The 5,530-nt window shown below is 47.7% G+C and overlaps 1 pseudogene; it reads left to right on the top strand.

Moving 5' to 3' along the window:
• Nucleotides 1-2,218: 2,218 nt before the first annotated feature.
• LOC121833210 lies at nt 2,219-5,017 on the top strand (annotated as a pseudogene).
• Nucleotides 5,018-5,530: the final 513 nt, after the last annotated feature.

Here is a 5,530-nt window from a genome sequence, read left to right as displayed (position 1 = left end):
CGCAGTCCTATGGAGGAACTTCTAATATTCGTTTGCGATGTGCCAGACTGACAAATTAACAAATGATAATTACCTCACTTTTATATATTAATTTGTGCACAAGCCGCTCAATATAAAAGTTGTAGAGCATGTTGACAACATCCAATCGTGTCGTTTTCATCACGATAGCCTTTCCGTGTCTAATGTTATCAAATTCAATGAAGGTGTGCACTATTTAAAAGAAAATCCCATCGATTAATCGGTTGCACTCTTTTCCAGGCAAAACCCATCAAACAAGGTAAAAAACATGTATTTCATCTCTTGACGATGGCTTCTATCATGGAATAAATGACGAAGGGCTCAGTGGGGGTCAGAATAGCTGTGCAGTTCGAAATAGTTCAAAGAAACTGCAGAGGTTTCCGCAGAGGCAAACAGTTTGTTGACATCCTTTGGCAGGAATAAGATTCTTTGCTCCTTCACAATCATTCCCACCTACACAGCGTGGAAGTGGGTGGGGCACAGATCTCTCTGAAGTTTCTTAAAGTTGCAAAACTCGCCCCTGATGTTTACTATAAATTAAAATTTCTCTAAAGGATTCTTTTTTATACTGGTGTCCTCGTCCGTGACTGCACAGGGGCTTTCTTCTCGCTCTCGAGAGGGAACCAATTAGTTCAAACGTAGTGTTGTTCACATGTCCTCAATCCAACCAAAGAACATTCGGCAAAGGAAGAAAAAGCCCGTGAACGATTACTTTTTCCGAATTCCCAAGACACAACTGAAGAAAACGCGTTGCTCATCCGATTCCCTCTAACTGATCCGCCATCATCGTTCCAGGGGGCTCCTTCTGTCACGGCTTCGGCGATTGTCGGGGTATACACCTTTTCAAAAAAACACTCGACCCCGAGAGCAACAAACTGTTTTCGAGCCCAGTCACTGAGTTTGAGGCTAGACTCTCACCGGTGTCCCTGCTAACCCTAACTGAGTGGACTGTGATTTCAATGGGTCCAGCCTGCGTAGACGCAGTTTCAAACGCTGCTGGCGACTATGAATTCTCGTCTTTTCACGCTATATTTTGTGTTTCATGGTACATGAATTTTCCCCAGGACATTGAGAAAGCATTGTACCACATAAAAAAAAAAAAAAAAAAAAAAAACTATTTATGTTGGGTATGCGCGCGACAGAACGAATGTGACTGGAATGTATAGTTTTAGTTCTTTGTGTATTTTTCTTACTATAAGTTTTGACGGCGCCGCGGCATTTGCCGCATGTGAAACGACAAAGCGCTCTGCTGTCAAAAATAAATTGGAACAGAAGAGGGCCTAAAGGCATGCATTTTTCACGCTCACGAAAACGTGTTTACCGATGGACAGGACACGGACAACATTCGAACAATATATTGTACGTACCACACGATGCAGCGTTATCCGAAAAGAATTTATTTGAAAAAGATCTGAAATAACTGTCACAGTCGACGACAGTCACATCTTGACGATCGGACGGAATCCGAGATGACTTCGTTTTGGGGCACGTTTTGGGGAGAGCTTCCTTTTTTCACAAACGCACCAAGGCAAAGGAACGAACGCGACTGTCCTGTTTTTCACCCCAACCCGGACAACTATTTTTGGAGACGACTGAGGATTCTACGCGGATTATCTGTAAGAGGGGGAAGAACAATGTTCGCAAGATCGCGTCGAGGGTCGTTCGACGTCCTTCACCTCCTTCGTTTCCCGTGAATGTAAAGCAAAAAACTTGGATGCCAGGCACTTGCCAGCCTTATTTCTCACAATGGAAGATAGCACAGAAAGGGTGCGCAGAAGGCATAAAAAAATTAAGTGGAAATTTTCAAGAGGGGGGAGAAAACGTCGAATGCAAAACCGCAAAAACGTAGGTAGAGAACCGCGCTGAGCGGGTCTTCATAGTCGAAGAGAGTGGCAGAAAATTTCTAGCGGATAGAGGGCGCGAAAGTCGCACCAGCAGCATCAGCATCAGCAACATGTCGGCGGCCTAGGAGCGTTTTTTGGAAAGGTGTAGAGGTAGTTTTCACAGACGTCACATCGAGCGGTGCATGCTGGTTTAGTGGCCATCTTGTTGTGTATGCGCTGGCGTGCCGGGCGTGGTGTTGCAACGCCGGCTGTTGTACTGGACTAAACGTACGACGTACCGCGGTCGTACTCGTTAATGCTCGCGCGTTGCTGTTCTTTTATTTTTGCATCGCTTGTTGGTTGTATCTTGTAACGCTATGGTAAACTGCGCGGTTATCGGCTGCGGCAGTCGATCGCGCACAAAATTTGAGAAACGTTAGAAAAACAAGCAAGATCTACGATTCTTTAAAGGGGTAGTGAAACGAAATTTTAGCGCCGATCTTGTTGCATAAATATGGGCTAGGGACAGGCACCATCTCGGAAATATAAATATTGCGCTGTAAAACACAGGAGAACTAATTTTAAACATAATTAAACGATTTCAAATTCTCATCTGGTGGATGGGGGGAAGTTCTCGTGACATCACTTGTGCCAAAATAGCAGCGCCGTTCTGCGGCAATACGGCGTGCCGGCAGAATTCGCCTAGGCCTGAACGCGTTCGCAAAGCCTTGGCGAAGAAAGCCAAAGCGTAGTTGGCCACAGTGAGCTCGTTCTCGTTGCGGCTCTTTGCACGACACGGCCCGAGCATGCTTCTGGCACGGCCGGTATTAGTTGCTGGGAGTCGCGAGCTACAAGCCGACGTTAAAAAGGATATGTTTGAACTACGAGGGTGTCAGCAAGAGCCACGCAAATGCCAAATACCTGTTCACACTCGGAGCGGACACGCGCGTTTGATCGAAGTGCTGGATTTGCTCTGTTAGACCGCGTTTCGGTAAGCGCTTCTGGACCGATCTTTTACGATTGCAACTCGATACTGACATGACACTCGGCAAAGAAAGGTTAGACCGACATCGCGTAGCTCCCACGAACTGCTATAGCTCGACACTGACGTAGCGTCGAGTCGGAATAAAAATGGCATACTAATAACAGAGTGTACATACCGAGTTGCCAAGGTAATCCGTATGGCGTTTATTTGAGCTCTATATCACACAAAACAAGGAGATAGAATCAATGAGAGTCCCTTTTTGACGACAGCGTTCGTCACCGCTGTCTCGGAAAACAAGGAGATCGAGATGACAAGGGGAAAATATTGACCTCTGAAATTTAGTTCGCGGATCAAACTACTCATCCGGTAAGGGTCCACAAGGGTCGCGCGGGCATATTCCATTCAGCAGGCCAGCCGGTCATGGACAGACGGTCTTGGCCAAGGACCGCCGGAGCAACGGTGCGCCGAGTCGATGTTGCTGCTAGGCCTACTATATTCTGCCGAGCTCGCTCGGTCGGCAGAATCGTGGCTGTTGTAGCTCTTCTCGTGTGTTTGTGGATCCTGCATTCTTGATCGTCGTGGTCTGTTTTAAGTACTCCTTCCTTTTTTCTTGCTGGTTGAAGTCGGGACGCACGAGAAGAGCACGAAGAAAAATAAATGTCCGTTGGTGGCCGATACCAAGTAACTGAGCGACGCTGTCGGCCTTGTTGATTTGATCGTAAAAAGTGCGTAAGACAGCTTCGGAGCTGTCGTAGGATGCTGTCGTAACCAGCGCAAAGGTTACGACAATTTCGTTTCGAGAGCACGGGTTTTCTCTCAAATTTGTCGTACGCACTTTTTTCGTCGTGAATTCGCTTTGAGAATCCGGCCTCAGAGCTGGTTTTGTCTGTGCTGCCGTGGTTGCCGACTTGCCGTGGTCCCGTGGTGCAGCGTGCGTGCAGCCCTTGCACATCTCAAACGGCCACGTTGTCACAGGTCGTAAATCGTCGACGCGCCACCAAGTGGCAACGCTCGTAACCACAACATTCACCCCGTAGCCTTTCCCGACCGGCACAAGTGACGTCACGAATGCGCCCAATATCCCAAGACGCATCGCGCTCTCCGATGGCCGATTTTTGAGCGCGCGCCCAATCGGGCCCATCAGGGTGAAAAATATAGCCATCCGTTCAAAATACAAACGCGCGATTATGATTTATGAATATCATTGATCATATTGAACCTATTTCTGACCATAATAGGTGTATTTCAAGTTTCGCTTCAGTATCCCTTTAAAATTCCGAAAGTTAGGAAAAATGAATGCGACAAGACCCGCGAATTTTCAGAAAGGCGCTCCGAATGGATTTCGAGGATCCGAAGGGCGGACATGGACGTGGAGACCCGTTGCTGTCGGGCAGGGGGCGCGAGTGTGTCCTCAAGGCGCGACCATGTTATGCTGGCACACTATCCAGGCGGCGCTGTAACGTTCGATTTTCCACGTGCCACGTTCGAATCTAGGCATCTGTCAGCACTTGTAGACGCGCAATAACAAAACATCTAAAGAAAGAAAAACTCGAAAAAAAAAAAAAAAAGATTTATACAGCTCGCGGCTTTAGCGTCTCGTTCAGCTTTATTATTTTATCCGGATCTTCCATAGCTTCCGTGCGCCCGTATGTTTCACTTCACGTGATAGCGAAGCTGAAGCTTAGCTTGCAAAAACATGTTCCCCTGAACGCTGCTCGCATTGCACGAGCGCGCGTGCTTGGAAGGAACACTGCAAGCTAGGAGCTCGCTCTTGTAGCCTCTGCTACGCTGACACTTAGAATGGAACGGAGTATAAAAAAACTGTAGTGGGGAAGCGTGATGACGCACGTTCGGAACGCGAGCCAAATATTATATTTTGGTCGCTTGGAGTGCTGCTCAAAACTTGAGACCTAGTAGAAAGTTTGCCCTAAGCATTTCCTCAAAGGTGAGTAGAAGCGGTCATCGAGTGCTGCGTTTGTTTACTCGAGCTCACGCGCACGTCGCTGCTTCGCGAGGACGTAGTTGGTGGCCGCTCGCTGCAAACTCTCCGAGCACATTCGGGGCGCGAAGGCACGCGCCCACCCTGACGAAACTGAAAAACTCGCGAGGTCGTTTAGCCTCCTACGTGATGAAAGCGATCTGCCATCGAATTCCTCAAACTTGGAAAGTTGTTCTGTGTAGATATTTGTGATTCACAACTGGGACAGAAACAATTTTCTTCTTTGCCTCAGGATCACCTGCGGCGTATTTTGACTGCAACAACCCAGACTGGGCGCCTTCCCTGTTTCTGGGATACGAAAGACGAGGTGGCGACCTTGACAGAGCTCGCTACGAGCGCCAGAAAGCGCGAAGGAGATCTGGACCTCAGCCCCCAACAAGCAGTAAGTTGAAGGGAATTCAAATTAAAGGGAAAACGTCAACCTGCCCTTTTTACAGGGGCCCCGGATACAGCCGCAAGTGAGATAAGCGCCTCTTCATCTTTGCCAAGTATATCGTTGTAAGCAAGCACTACAGCGGGTACGTTATGTTCATTAATTTATAGCAACAACCGTCTAAAACAGAGGTTCTGTTTCCACAGGCATCTCGGATGAAGCACCAGATGAGAGGGACGCTCCACCAGCTTCTGAACATGCCTTGCTGAAGGATGCGACTACTGCAGGTACATTTTTGTACAGTGTAATCAACGAATTCGTCTAAACTCTGA

Source organism: Ixodes scapularis, unplaced genomic scaffold, assembly GCF_016920785.2.
Source record: "Ixodes scapularis isolate PalLabHiFi unplaced genomic scaffold, ASM1692078v2 PGA_scaffold7__128_contigs__length_106722199, whole genome shotgun sequence".
In the NCBI taxonomy this organism is placed as follows: Eukaryota; Metazoa; Arthropoda; class Arachnida; order Ixodida; family Ixodidae; genus Ixodes; species Ixodes scapularis.
Note: the sequence above shows the minus strand (reverse complement) of the source record. Positions and strands in the feature narration are given on the sequence as shown.